Below are 16138 nucleotides of genomic sequence, written 5' to 3' on the forward strand. Positions count from 1 at the left end.
GACCAGGACTCAGGAGCTTTAGGATGGATTTGGTGAGAGTACAATGATACTACAGGGTGACAAAATGATGCAATTGGCTGTTCAGCTCATTAAAGTCTTCGTAAATGCCCTGGAGCCAAAAATATGGAAAGAATTAGAGTAGCACTTAGGAGGAGGCCTCCACTGAAATTTCTTCTCTGTGTGTCATATATGGTCAAGACAGCAGCAAACGGCATGGAAGGAAAGGGCTCTTTGTGCCCTTGTCAGTGTGGGGTTCAGATGGGGCTGAGGTCACTCATTGTTAATCTTTGTACTGGTATTTGTGGAGGGGAATAAAAATGAAATTCCCTTTGGCTAATTTCTCAGATTGCTGGAGCCATTCATTGCTAGAGGCTCAAGAACTAGGTTGCCTGCATCTTAGAAGAATCTGCTCTCCCAGAGGGGAAAAAGCCTACTCTGTACACAGTGGAGGCTGGCACCTAGGGAGCGTTTTCTTTCTCTGGAAACACACCTTTGTATGTGTTCTTGTGCAGAAATTTCCATTGGTCTGTTTGCCTTGTCTATTTTGAAAGCATCAAGTTCCTCAGTGTACGGTGCTAGTTTATCATGAGTAGCATCCAGCATGCCCAAGCTGCTTTATATACATTTCCTGGTAGAGTTGATATCTGGCTAGGTACTTATCCAGCAGTGCCCTTTTGGCCCCCAGGAGAACTGGTCTTTGCCCGTCTTTTCTCTCATGTATGGCCTGCCCTCAGTATAGAATGGGATTTGAATGTCTAGCATATGGGAATTAGCTGTGACACTGGGTGTGCACACGTGTGCTGTAAAATGACATGTATATGCATGCATGTACCTTCCTCTAAAGACATACAGCACACATACGCTTATCATGGGGGTAATCAAATAAAGTTTTGCCCTCCTGTCCTGACGGGCATCATATTTACCTCACTGACCACGAAAGAGCTGCAGTGGATTGGACAGGCAGGTGAGGCTGGGGAGGGGGAGTTTGAGATGCCATATGGAAGTAGTTGGAAAACAGATGGGGGAAGTCTGGAAAAATCCAATTTGTTGTCCTCAGGTATTTTAAGGAATGTCTTGACATTAGGGTGTTAGAAAGGATTTCAGAGCCCAAGTTAGAATTAGATGATACAAAGCTTCCCTGGTAGGATTGGTATATAACTAACCACTGAATAATGATGTTTCATTCAGGGCTGAGGGATCAGTGGAAAGACTATGTCTGTGTATTGGGCAGAGTTTGAGTGGAAGGAGTTGGCTAGAGTTGGGGTAACCAGGCACCTCTTAGTGGAAAGAAAAAAGTCTGAAAATAATCTTACTGTAATCTTGTTAACAATAAAATGGAAAGGGGGAACAGAAAGTTTCTCTGCATTGCTGGGGAAGGAGCCTGTGCCAGTAGATCTGTTGTTACCCAGCATCAGACCCCTAATACTTCATTCTTAATTATCATCTCTGAAAGGGGTTTTGATGTAGTCCCAAAACATAGACCTTACTGCCCTGGACCATGCATCCATCCAACTTGGATCTATTGACTGTACCTCTAGAGGTGATGGAAGCTCATTTGATGTGTTTGATCCCATGATGGGAGCAACAGCATGCCCTCTTCAGAGGATTCTTTCATGGGCTTCAGTTGAAGAAGTCATGTTTGCAGTTACCTATAAGCCCAAGATGTTCCTATGAACCAGCTGTTAAGGGATTGTGGCCAGTGGCTTCACGGGGAGTGAAGGCTTTCTTTCTATTGGCTCCTGTACACAGCATCTAGTCTTAGGGCAGGAGAGCTTAGAAGGCCTGGGAGGGCTTCAGACCTCTGCATCTTAGCCATGGAGACATGACAGAAACAGTCCTGGGTCTCCGCCTCCACTCCTGATCCACTGCTCTTTCTGCTGTTTCCCAGTTTCTCTTGTCCCCTACATTACCGTAATGCTCCTAAGGAACAAAGATGATCCCATCTAAGTTGCCTTTTTTCCTTTCAGTTTTAAAAGAAGACACAGAAATGTTACTTTTACTTACTACAGGGAGTGCCTCTAGTTTCCCCAAACTCTTACTCTTTCCTTTCAGTGTCAAACATGGAATCTCATCTCTTGGTTTCATTTCAAGCTAAACAAATGAACTTAATAACATTGCATTTTAATAAGAGTTGAACTTATGGGTTCCTGCTACTTCAGGACTTTTTCTTGAGGGTGGGGGGTCATAGAGTGGTGACATCAACTTTCATAGTGATTAACATTGGATTTTTAGTTTACCATTCTTCCAAATGATACTTTTGCCAATTATAATTGAACATGTTCTTAGAACCTCAATTTTCTCACCTAAACTTACTCCCCTAAGACATACTTTAAAATTTTTTTAATTAATTACCATTTTACTGATTAATTACTTAATTGGCTCTTAACCCAATAATTGAATAGTCTAGTTTTAACAGAAAAAGCAAAAAAGAAAACAAAACCAAACAAAGTCCACACAAGGAATTTTTTCTTAATGAGAAATACTTTTGGATTGATTGGACAGTCACGGGGCAGGGTGGGGGGAGGGGCACATTGTTCCCTCCTGCCCACAGGAAAATCATTATTCTGACTTCTAACACCATGGATTCATTTTGCTTATTTTTGTACTTCACATAAATGGAATCATACAGTATGTGCCTTTTTGTAGCTGGCCTCTTGTGCTCCACATATGTTTGTGAGATTCAAGCCTGTCGTGGATATAGCAGGGCTCATTCATCCATATCGCTATATGGCATTCCATCATGGAAACAGGCCGCAGTGCATTTATTTATCCAGCCTGTTGTCCATGGGCATTTGGGTCTTTTCTGGTTTAAGACTATGCCGGATAGTGATTCTATGAACATTCTTGTCCATGACTTTTGGAGAACATGTGTTTGTATTTCTTGTGGATAGATACATATCCCAAAGAAGAAATTCTGGATCATTCAGGAGGGATTATTTAGCCAGAAATATTGTTTTGTTCCTCTCTTCCCACCCTGCCATTTTCTGTAGGTGATGGTAGTTATGGGAGTTTAGGCCTGGATGGGGCCTCTCAGAACATAGACCTGGCTGGTGTTTTTCTGATTCCGCCTTCAACTGGAGCAGTGCCCCTTTTATCTGGCTCAGAGACAGTGCTAGAATTCCACACAATATTTAAGAACAAGTTCTATAGTTTTAAAAAAATGAGTTTGGAAACAGATGCTTTTGGTTAAGAGAGGGGAAAACAGGCCTCCATGACGGCCTTGGGAGGGCCAATGTGCCTGGACAGTGCTGGCTCTTTATGGCTGTTTCTTCACTCAGCCCTCCCATCAGTCCTAGAAAGCCACCATGTCTTTCTTCCTGTTTTACAGCTGAGGAAACTAAAGGGCAAAGCAGTTAGGTGACATTCCAAAGCACAGACATCTAAAAGAAAGCTGAACCCAAGCAGTCTGACTCCAGGACTCCTCTCCTTAATGATCCAAACCAGAACATTCTGCTCCCATGCACTCCATTTCACAATCTCTCACAGACTGTCAAGAGCCAGTGCGATACATTTTGGTCACAGTGTTTGACCCTTCTGGTCCAAATTTTCATTTCTCTGGTAAAGCTATTGCTCAAGGAGCCACAGTATCAATAGAGACAGGACCAAATAAAAATGATCCCCTTAGTCTCTTTTCTTCCCCTTTATAAGCCCATTTCAGAGCAGGATCTAACCCTTTGTCTTAGCCCTTCTGCATGCTTATTCCTCTGTGAGTATTGCTCAAAACCTGGGAGATAAGCATGATTAATATTACTAGCCCTTATTTCAGAGAAGGCAATGGCACCCCACTCCAGTACTCCTGCTTGGAAAATCCCATGGGCAGAGGAGCCTGGTAGGCTGCAGTCCATGGGGTCGCTAAGAGTCGGACACGACTGAGCGACTTCACTTTCACTTTTCACTTTCATGCATTGGAGAAGGAAATGGCAACCCACTCCAGTGTTCTTGCCTGGAGAATCCTAGGGACGGGGGAGCCTGGTGGGCTGCTGTCTATGGGGTTGCACAGAGTCGGACACGACTGAAGTGACTTAGCAGCAGCAGCCCTCATTTTGTCTTTCTTCCCGCTCAGGTGCCCCACCCCCCTCACTGCGTTTTAGCCACACTGGCCTACTCAGTATGCCTCAGAACCTTTGCACTCACTGTCCTTCCAGCTGGAATTCTCTTTCCCACATATTCTCATGGCTTAGTTTCTCGTTTCCTCCAGGGCTCTCTCAAAGTCACCAAATTAACAGAGACCTTCTCTGACCTCCCTGTATCAAATTAACTCTTCATTGCTTTCCACTTCCTGACCTGCTTCACTTTCCTTCCAAGTATTTCTGCTACCTGGCATGTGATAAATTGATTTGCTTTGTTTGTTTTATATCATTTCACAGACAAGGTAGGCTTTTGATCATTGTGCATCCTGGGCACACCAATAAATACTGAATGAATTAACGAAACTGGCTTGAAAATTCAGAAAATTGATACCCAAAGAAGGTAGCTGGAACTGACACTGAATGGGAGAAATTCTTAGGCGCCATATCCTTTTACATTTCCAATATTATTTTTGCATTCTTTCTTTTTTCTTGATTGTTCTCGTCAGAGGTTTATCTTTTCATTAGGCTTTTCAAAGAACCAGCTTTTGGTTTGGTTGAGACTTTTATTTGATGCCTTTCTTCTTGTCCAACTCTGTATTTATTTACTTTGGTTTGTATATGTCTGTTTTATCTCCGCACTTTAAAGATCGTTTGAGTGCTGAGACCGTAGCCAACCACAACTGTGATGAGGCTTGCTGACTCAGTTAGACCTTGAACCTCCATGTTTGGGAGTCCGTGGTTTAAGTCTTTCCTTCTCCTGCCCTCCTGGTTTTACATGAGCCACTGGAGTGGAAAAGAGCAATACTTAGATTTTTAAAAAGGAATAGATTATCCAGTTATCATTTGAACTAAGCTATTTTTCAACAGCATCTCAGTTCCTTTGGATTTGTTTCTAACCTGTGAGTATGATTGCTATTATAGTATCATTTGTTAATGCCCTTCCTACAAATGTCTTCTATTAATTGCAGTGTTACTTATATGATTTTACTGTTGTAATTAAAGCTATGGGGAGATGAAGGTTACGCTGGAATGAAAAAGTTCAAACCACATTTCAAGGTTCTTTTCTCTGGCTCTCAGTGAAATCTAACTATGCTAGAATAATAAGACAGGAAATCTATCTTTATAATTAGGAAACGAGTGGAATCAGAAGGAAATGGTAAGAAGGTGCAACACTAAGGGCTGTTTCTCCCAGTGAGCACAGAAGCCAGTAGCAAATAGACCTGTGTGGACCAGGAGAATCCTGTGCATGGAACTTCATGAGTGGAGGTGTGTGCTTGGGGAGCAGGGATAGGATTGGTGGCAGGCTAATATCTATTTAAAACCCTTAACCTCTGGGGTAAAGTTGTAGTCCAGAGAACGCTGAATGGTTTCACAGGAGAAATGTCATCTGAGGAACCCTGCCTTATAAAGTGGTGGAGAAGTGGTCATAAATTTGTTCAGAGATTCTCATGTCTCCTTCTGGCTTTGGTTTGCAATCCGATAGGCTTGACTTTCCCCAGGAGTCCCCTGACACCATGTCCACTTGTGTTAAGATCAAGGCATTTAGTTGCTATGTGAAATGTGATCAGGGAAAGCACTGAGGATTCTGCATCTTAGAGAGGTGGTCTCTGACTTGAAGGAAAATTGGGGGCAAGAAAGAACTAAAGAGAAAGTGAAAGGGGGAAAGAGAGACATGAAGAGCAAGGGTGGGAGCCATGGCACCAGACAGATACGTTTGGGCTGTTGAGGATAATGAAAAAGTAGACCAGTACTGCCCTCCTAAAGATGAACATTTCACCCAGTTCAGCTTTTCAGGCTCCCACCATTGAGTTGCACAGTGAGAGATGAGTTGATTCCTAATGTTCCTTCCAGCTGGAACCTCCTTTGATTCCAGATACAAGTAACACCTTGTCTGTGAGGCAGGACAGCTTTCAAGGTCAGAGGTCAGTGGTTATCACCTAGTGCCATCCAACTGTGAATATAGGAAGTGTTCCCTGCAGGTCCTGTGTACAAAAGCATTTGGGTCCACTGTCTAGACAGTCACAGACTCAGGATAGGGGGCTTTGTTGAGTCCTGTGGGAGTCAGTCTGGATTCTCTGGACTCCAGGTACAATGATCCAGTGGGATGGTATAGCCACTATATGCAGAGCTGTTTTCACTAGTCAGTCCCTCAGTGTGTAATACTAAGGCAGTGTTCACTTTTAGCAAATGGCATTCAAGTTCCAGATACCAGCTGTAGCAGGAGGAACAGGTTATGTTCTACTTTTTCAAATGTGTCAGAGAACAATGTGTATTAAGTATAAGTTCGAGTAAGGAAGATTCGAATTTTCCAATGATAAGCAGAGAGTGAAAAGTTTCAGCATAAACACACATGATTTATTTACCAGACAATATCAAGAATATCAAGCCAGGCAAGGAAGCATGAGTGTGCCAGTAAAATCTTGACAAATACCAGAAGGAAAATGAGAACCCAACTTAGTAAGTGGTGGGAAAGAATCTGTGGTGATAGAATTCTTTTTATAGAGCCCATGTAGAAATAAGTGTAGTGTTCTTGAACAGTAGCCCATTTATACTGGAAGACTTCTCTTTGACATATACAAGCAAGCCGGTTCACTGAGGATGATTCTTCCCATCGGAAGAGTAACCTGATTGTTTTTTGCTCAGCTTAATAACCATTTTACTGCTGACCAGAATATTCAGTTGTCAAGAACTCTAAGGCTGTAAAGTCTTATATGGCAACCACTAGCCACTAGTGGCTATTGAGTGCTTGAAATGTGGCCAGTGTGATTAAAGAGCCGGATTTTAAATGTTATTTTATTTTAATCAATGTAAATTAAGACTGACAGTTGATTCAGTTTTTGGAAAAGTTTTAGTATCTTTAGAGCAATTTTGGTATTATGAATCTACTTTTCCAGCTGTCAATTTCATGAAATCAAAATACAGGTCAAGTATCCATATTTCTAATGAAAATTTATCACCCCAATTGAGATGTCCTTTGGGTGTAAGAAAAACACATGGAATTTCAAAGACTTAATATGAAAAAGAGAATGCAAAATACCTCATTAGTGTTTTTTTTACATTGATCACATTTCGAAATGATAGTATTTTAGACAGTGAGTTAAAATCCATTATGAAGCTTGATTTCACCAGATTCTTTTGCAGTTTTTCTTTTTTACTTTAAAAAAATGTGGCCACTGGAAAAAGTAAAGTTACATATGTGGCTTGTCTTCTTGCATTACAGTTCAGTTGGGTAGTGCTTTAGGTGCCACGTTTGGTGGTTAAGGCTAGCTTTGCCACTGAAGGTTGAAATGAATTGAAATCTCAGGACGATGGTGGCCCCTCTAGTCTCACATGGAACTGAAAGTTTGCCTTGTTCTTTCTTTCAGTTCCTGAACCCAACCACTAGGTGATTTATCTAATGCAAATCTCTGTATGCTGGGAAAGCTAGGTTTTACTGGATTCTGTTGTGTTCTGTTTAAGCCTTAAACTCAGTGAAGGATCTAGTTGGTAGATGGTTTCAGGATGCTGGGCTTCTTCCTAGAAACTCTCTGAATCTGGGTTCCCTGGCCAGACTCTGAGACAGAGGTTTGTGTTCAGGAAACTGACAGGGGAAGCTGGCAGGATCAACACAGGCTGGAGGGAAGTAAGGGGGCCAGCAGGGGAGGACTGGAATGGCCATGCCACACATTGGAGATGTCTGCTCTGGAGGCAAGTTGACCCTTTGGAGTCATACCAAATTGAAGTGAGGAGACTGGGCGTCCGTGTCCACCGGTTGACCCGTCTTTGGGTGCAGGTTGCCTCTGGGGAAGGGACGGAATGAACCTTGAGGGAGGCAGCTCCATTCACAGACGGCAATTCCCAGAGCAGGAAACAGCAGCCAGCACTCCCAGCAGCTGGGGGAAGAAGCCCTCCATCTAGGACAGGGTGTCTGGGCAACCCGCCACAGCATCCACCACCACATCTCAGTCTTGCTCTAACCATCAGCCCCCAGCCAGACTTGGCAACACCAAACCTTTCGAGTGCCATCATCCTAGACCTGGAGAGTGAGGAGGAGGGTATGTGTCCTCTCAAATTCCTCTCCTTCCTGTCCTGGAATGAACCCTAATGTCTAGAACACAGAAAGATTGAGGGCTTGGGAGAAGGGAGAGAGGAAGGGAGAGGAAGAGAAGGGTGAATCCACAGCCTCCAGTGTCCTAAGTCCCACGGTGGTCGAGGTCCGCACAGCGCTGTCTCATCCTCCTCTAACTGCCGAATCGGTCCCTGGGAGTTTGACTCTGATTTTTCTCTGTGTGTCTATCTGTCCATCCATCTGGTGATTCTGTTTCCGCTTTTCAGTTGTGTCTTCTAGGCTACGTTTACATCATGATCCTGCTTCTTCCTAAGCATTTCCCCTGCGTATTTGTAAATGCCCAGTAGTCTGTGATCACTAGACAGGTACATTTCCCATAGACCTCTTCTGCTTCTGCAGCTCATTATCTGTAATTTAACAGCTGTGCGTGTCATGTGTGTCTGTGCTCAGACAGGGATGTGCACACTTTTAACTCCCACACACCTCTAAAAGTGTGTTAGCATGAACTGGGTTAAAGCTGCCCCCAGCTACCTCATTTCCCCTCTTGCCCTCCTCATCCGTTTCCTATCTCTAGCCGCCTCACTCTTTGCCTCTCATTTCACGCTGCCTCTAAGAGAGAAATCTTATTATTTCTGATTTAGGGGCTCCAAAAGCAGAGACATTACTTTGCCAACAAAGGTTCATCTAGTCAAGGCTATGGTTTTTCCTGTGGTCATGTATGGATGTGAGAGTTGGACTGTGAAGAAGGCTGAGTGCTGCAGAATTGATGCCTTTGAACTGTGGTGCTGAAGAAGACTCTTGAGAGTCCCTTGGACTGCAAGGAGATCCAACCAGTCCATTCTGAAGGAGATCAGCCCTGGGATTTCTTTGGAAGGAATGATGCTAAAGCTGAAACTCCAGTACTTTGGCCACCTCATGTGAAGAGTTGACTCATTGGAAAAGACTCTGATGCTGGGAGGGATTGGGGGCAAGAGGAGAAGGGGATGACAGAGGATGAGATGGCTGGATGGCATCACTGACTCGATGGACGTGAGTCTTGGTGAACTCCAGGAGTTGGTGATGGACAGGGAGGCCTGGCGTGCTGCAATTCATGGGGTCGCAAAGAGTCGGACACGACTGAGCGACTGATCTGATCTGATCTGATGCCCTCCCGTGGTACATGTCATGACCATTGCCAGCTTGTTACAGCATCACAAGAGAATTAGGAACTCTGATTTATCCACCAGAGGGAATGACTCAAGGGAGAATGGAGTGTGTGTGGGAGGACTGGCAGGGAAGGACCACAGTTTTCAGAGCTTTAGGATGCTTGAGATTAGCTGGGTTAGGTCACATGATGAATCTGATCAGTAGTCTAAAGGAAAAGCAAGGCAGCCTTTGTTTGTTTAATTTTCAAGATGGGCTGAAGACATGTCACTGGGGCTCTGGGACAGCTGTTGAGGAAAGCTATAATGAACTTCTTAATCCTTCTCTTTCTTTTCTTGGAAAACGGTATGTAGTGAGGATGGTCATCTAGTTCATAACAGCTTCATAAGTCTGCCTCTGCCCTGCTCATCAGGCAGGAATTAGACATCTTCTGTTGGGCGCAGTTTGTGGGTCTGGCACATAGTGGGGACTCGGAAGATGTTCACTCAGTGTGCAGTCAGTCAGGTCTCTCAGCTGTCTTGATTTTGGTTCTCTCGGAAGTAAACTTGAGACAATGAGCCTAGTATAAGCTTCCCTGGTGACTCAGACGGTAAAGAATCTGCCTGCAATGCAGGAAACCTGGGTTCGATCCCTGGGTCAGGAAGATGCCCTGGAGGAGGGCATGGCAACCCACTCGCATTCTTGCCTGGAGAATCCTCAAGGACAGAGGAGTCTGGCCACGGGGTCACAAAGAGTCAGACATTACTGAGTGACTAAGCACATAGGTAGTTTATTTGGGGTATTTGGAGATACTAGTACATCATGAGGCTATGACACAGGGAAGGGGGGAGCCCGTGGAGGGGTACTGCCAAGCTTAGTCCTGCAAGAGAATTATCTCTTGCATGGGGCAAGGGAGCTGGAGTATTTATACTCTGCCTTCCTGAATCAGGGCTTCCCTAGTGGCTCAGCTGGTAAAGAATCTGTCTGCAATGTGGGAGACCTGGGTTTGATCCCTGAGTTGGGAAGATCCCCTAGAGAAGGGAATGGCTACCCACTCCAGTATTCAGGCCTGGAGAATTCCATGGACTGTATAGTCTATGGGGTTGCAAAGAGTTGGACAGGACTGAGCGACTTTCACTTCACTTCCCGAGTCATTGGTTGGAGGCTGCTTCTGGGGGCATTAGTTTGCCAGCATTTCCAGTCCACCTTGTGCATGGTCTGAGTGGCCTTTTACAGTACTGGTTCAGGAAAATTGGCCCTCAGGCTCAGAGATGCACGCTGGCTGTTGAAAATCTACTGGTGCTAACCTGAAAGGTCTGAGGGATATGTATGGATCACTGACAGGATCTGCTCCAATAGCTAAGTTTTATTCATTTGTTCACTGAACAAGTATTTATTGAGCTGCTTCTATGTTCCTGTCACTGTCCTAAGTGTTGAGGATACAACAATAAACAAAGCACATGCAGATCTCTGCCAATAGAGCTTACAGTCTAAGCAGGAAGCTAGATTCTAAGGAGACCAACATAGACAGAATACGTAAATTGTATAGCTTGTCAGGTGCTGAGAATGCTGTGAAAAATATAAAGGTGGAGGATATGGATTGCTGAGGGTGCCATATTAAATCAAGCAGTTGGGGAACACCTCATTGAGTAGTTGACATGTGAGTAAAAATCTGGTGGGAATGTATTATGTGGAGATCTGGGAGCAAACAGTTCCAAGCAGAGGAAACAGTAATGCAAAGGTCCTGAGGCAGGAGTGTGTGCCTGGCATGTTCAAGGAAAAGCAAGGAGGCTTTGCTCTTGTGTGCTAGGAGCAGAATGGATGAGGCATGAAGTGCTGGGGTGGGGGCTACACTGCAGGTCACACAGAACCTTTGGGTGATTGTAGGTCCTTTGCCATTTACTTTGAATGAGACAAAGAGCCACTGAAGGGCTTTTTAACAAAGAAGGGACCTATTCTGGCTTATGTTGCTGTGCTGAGGACATACCGAGACAGGGGAGGGGTGGATGGAAGCAAGGAGGCCCATCAGGAAGCACATCTTCTAGAACCTTCCATTCCACTCCATATTTACTTCATGAATAAAAGTTGAGAGTCAGAACAGACCTCTTGAGGCTACATGCAGCATAACACATTTTCTGCTGCATTCTGTTGGCTTAAACAAGTCAAGATAAGCCTAGATTCATGGGAAGGAGAAATAGTCTCACCTCTCGATGGGAGGAGCTGCATAGTAATTTTGTATGGGGTGTGGAAACTAAAAAGGGTAATTACCATGACTATTTTGGCAAACAATCCTCCATGGTGAACAATGTCATGTTGAACTGCCAGTATCCCTGTTCTTAAAATATCCTTGGGTCAGTGCACCTCATATGATGGAGTAAAATAGAAGGTCCAGAAAGATGTCCCATGTTGAATGTAGACCATGGTGGCCATGTCGGCCACCATATGCATATGGGTATGCATATACCAACTCAAGATTCAAGATGGGGTGTGGGTAAGTTGGAAAAGCACTTCCATGTAATGGCCTTGTTCCTTTTAACACCATGAAGTGTTTCTTTCTCAGCTTCCTTCTTCCCTTCTCATCGCTGCCTCTTCCAGGCCTCTGTGTCCTTCTTTCTTGAGAATAAGCATCCATCTTTTGTATCATGAAGAGAACTTTCCAGATCTTTGGTAACTTTACTCTTGACCATTTTGCACTGAATCTCCCAGTTCACTTCCAGTAACTTCCAAGGGATTTTCCCAACTCAAATCAGGACCCCAACTCTAACCCCCAAGATGAATTCTGTGCCAGTTGTTAATACTCCTTTTCTATCTGCTTTACTAATGGATGAGCCACATTTAAGAGCGAAGCTATTCGGGGTTGTTCTCTGAGTAGTGCGGAGAGAAGTATTCTGAAGGTGATGTTGACCAAAAGGTCTGATACTAGGTTCTTATATTCGAATAATTGATGGGTATGTTTCCTGACGGGGCTTCCCTGGTAGTTCAGCTGGTAAAGAATCCGCCTGTAGTGCAGGAGACCCTGTTTCAATTCCTAGGTTGGGAAGATCCCCTGGAGAACAGGTAGGCTACCCGGTCCAGTATTCTTGGGCTTCCCTGGTGGCTCAGACAGTAAAGAATCCATCTGCAATGTGGGAGACCTGGGTTCAATCCTTGGTTTGGGAAGATGTTTCCTGAGGTCTATACCTGTTTGTTTGTTTGTTTTTAATTTTTCTCCCAACACCTAAAACCTGGTAGACTCTCAGTTAATATGACCATGGAATTGAGGTCAGTTTCTCCAGTAGTCTATCTGATACCTCAGACTTTCCCCTCTTCTTCTCAAGCTAGGGGGGAAGGATCTTGGAGCACTGCTGTAGATTAACCAGATTTTTGTAATCTAGTTCAGCACTGTCCAATAGAACATTATATGATGACAGAAATGTTCCATATCTATGCCAATATGATAGCCACCAGCCATTTATGGCTGGCTACTTAGCACTGATCATGTGGTTAGCACAACTGAGAGACTGGATTTTTAACTTGCCTTAATTTTATTTTAATTTCATTTGCAATTTTAGTTAATTTAAATTTGAACTTCAATACCAGAGTAGACTGTGCAGTTCTAGATAGTACTTCTCAAACTTTTCCACTGAAGTGTTCCTGGTGGTAGAGAAAAGAGAATTAATACCTTGATAGTATGGCGGGTACACATTTTCAAATACAGAACTACTTGGAAGTCTTGACTTTAGAACCATGATGATTTTTGCGTTCATGATATATGTGATTTTAAATATGTCTCCTCCACTGTGGAGCAGAGTGGATGGACCTCCTTAGCACACACTATTGTGTACTCTTGTGGATTCATGTGTGCCAGCTGAGATAGGTGACTGCATTGCGAGGAAGCTGCCTTAAAGTTTAAACACCACATTCTTCCTATTTTGAGCACAGCCTAAGAATGAAAACATCTCATGCACCACCCATTCCATGTTAGGAATGACCTTCTGGCTGGTGTGAGCTAGAAACCTCTCACTGCAATGCAAACTGTCTATTTAATAAAAACAAAAAAATCCCCACCCCCCCACTAAGCTCATCAAGTGTATTTGATGAATCTGGTGGTGTCCATAATTTTTGTGACATTTACTTTAACAAGCCATGGGGATGACTTGGTGGTCAGTGGGCACTGACATTTAAGGAAGAGAAGACAAACTTTGGCTGCCCCTGACATGACTTTTTTCTTCTCCTCCTGACTCATGGCCTTGCCTCCATGGAAACTTAGTTTCCTGAGAGACATCTTGTGTTCTCTGGGTTTTGGAAGTAATCTATTTTTTTTTCTTTCAATATGCAGCCACAAATTAATTTCTCCATTATGTGTCTGGCACAATTACTTGTAGTGAGTTGACTATGTTTTCCATGGTGTTTGAACTTTGTCTTGTTCTAAGGGGTGTGCATGTGTGTGTGTGTCTGCACATGCTTTTCCTTAACATGGAATTTGCTCCATCTTGTTTAGAAGAAAAACATATGGAAAAAAGAGGATTTAAGGAAACAGATTTTACAATATTACACAGATGCATTGTAACAACACCTATAAGTATGGCTGTTCAAGCGTGTAACTTCTGCAGCAATCTAGACAAAGAACCTTGTCAGCACTCCCAGGAGCTTCTCTTTTTGTCCCCTGCCAGTCCGTATATCCCACCCAGAGGTAACTATTCTGACATATGTCACCAGAGATTAGTTTTGCTTGTTCTTGACCGTACATAAATGGAATCATACCAAATGTATTTTACAGCATTATGTCCATAAAATGCATCCATGTTGTTGTGTGGATCAGTACTTTATTTTTTAATTGCTCTACAGTATTCTGTGCTTTGCTGTGCTTAGTCGCTCACTTGTGTCTGACTCTTTGCGACCCCGTGGACTGCAGTCCTCCAGGTTCCACTGTCCATGGGGATTCTCCAGGCAAGAATACTAGAGTGAGTTGCCATGCCTTCCTCCAGGGGGTCTTCCCCACCCAGGGATCAAACCCAGGTCTCCCTCATTGCAGGCAGACTCTTTACTGTCCGAACCACAAGGGAAGCCCAAGAATACTGGAGTGGGTAGCCTATCCCTTCTCCAGGGGAACTTTCCGACCCAGGAGTCAAACTGGGATCTCCTGCATTGCAGGCAGATTCTTTACCAGCTGAGCTACCCAGGAACCCCTCTGCAGTATTTTACTAGATGAATATACCACAGTCGATTTATCCACTTCCCCATTGATGAATGATATTTGGGTTGGTTCTAGCTTTTGATCGTTAGGAACAAAGCTACTGTGAAGAGTCTTGTCTTCTGATAGGTTTCCACCCTCCATTGTTTTGATGTACACCAAGAAGTGGAATTACTGGGTTGTCAGGTTCAAAGGAAGATTGGGTTGCTCTAACAGAGATTCCATCTAACAGTGGTTTAGACAAGAGAGAAGTTTACTTCTTCCTCATACAGTAGTCAGAGACCCAGGGTGTGTCCATTGGGGTGCTCTAGCATACCCAGAGAGATACCCCTGTTCTGATGGTCCAAGATGGCTGACCACCATGCCTACATTCCAGACTGGAAGGTGGAAAGACAAAGGGAAAGTCCCTTCCCTGCAGAGACAGACCTTCTGAGAGTGGGGCATGCCACTTCCACTGAGACTGTGATTCAATGCTACCCACCACCAGAGTGCCAGAGGTCATCTTTATTTTGAAGAGCTTTGTGCTGGGAGATAGATACCTGGATATTATGAAAACTCTCTGCCACAGCTTACTTCTTGGGGTTGGCATATACCCCGCTAGGGGGAATGAGCATGCAGGTATCAATGTTCAGCTCTTTTACACCTGGGCTAGGAGAATCTCTGAGAATTTTTCTTCACTCTTTGGAGCACTTACACTAGCCATCCCCCTCATCACTTGTATACAGATGTCTCCCTGATAATGTTTTGCTTTTGTATTTAATATTCTGAAAAGAGAAATTGCTACTCATTATTTTCAACGTTATTATTTTCCTAGTAGGAGACTGTGTCTTGGCTCAGTCACTTATAAGTTTGTTTGGTCTTAAAATAGTTGCTTATTCTCTCTGAGCCTCTGTTTCACCATCCATGAAATGGAAATACAAATGCCTACCCTGATGAACCATTTTAAGTAATGGAGATAATATATTTTATACCCAGTATAACTGGAGTGCCATGTGGTCCAGTCTTGGTGTACTGTCATGACAAAAAAATATCTGACAGCTAGAAGATTAAGTGTAATTCTTGTTTAGAAGATCAGTTTATAACTCACAGCAATAGTTCTCAGTACTTGCTCCAGAACCTGCCTCTTTTCATCTTTCAAACACACCTGAGCATCTTGGAAGTTTCTTTCTCTCTGTGTCCTCATTTCCTCTCAGTTCTCCCAAACTCTCCCAGACAGCCTCCAGCATCCCACCTATGTGGGTGCTTCTCTTTTGTCCCTCTTCCTATTCCTACCTCTGTTCTTTTTTTTTTTCACTCAATAAATCTGAGGGAAAGAGGCTATGATTTTTCTTATATCCTTAATGTTTTATCCTGTAACACAGGACAAATATCTGCCACTTAGTAGACAATCAATGGTTGCTATTTTCATAACCATCCAGATGATAAAGACTGTTAGCCCTCTTTGCTTATCTAGGACCCTCTTGGGCATTTGAGTGGAGGTGAATGCCATTGAGGTTGACCCTGAAAGCAGTGGTATGTGGTGGGTGGGCTACTGTTAGTAATAACAACAGCTGTTATGCAGTTTACCAAGTGTTTGCATATCATTCATTCATTCTTTTTATTTATGTGGATTTGTTTATTAATTGATAGCCTGGAAGAGTTTCAAAAGAGCCGACAGAAAAATATCTAGCGTAAGATGTCTCCAGGCCAGAATACTGGAGTGGGTAGCCTTTCCCTTCTCCAGGG

The 16138-nt window shown here is 43.6% G+C and overlaps 1 protein-coding gene across 19 annotated transcripts in view; it reads left to right on the top strand.

The window, feature by feature from the left end:
• NHS (NHS actin remodeling regulator) overlaps positions 1-16138 on the top strand; it is a 502026-nt gene that overhangs the window by 242159 nt on the left and 243729 nt on the right. The window lies entirely within an intron of this gene.

The sequence above is a fragment of the Bos grunniens genome, chromosome X (assembly GCF_055505025.1).
Source record: "Bos grunniens cultivar Pamir isolate PY7600 chromosome X, Bosgru_T2T1.0, whole genome shotgun sequence".
NCBI lineage: Eukaryota > Metazoa > Chordata > Mammalia > Artiodactyla > Bovidae > Bos > Bos grunniens.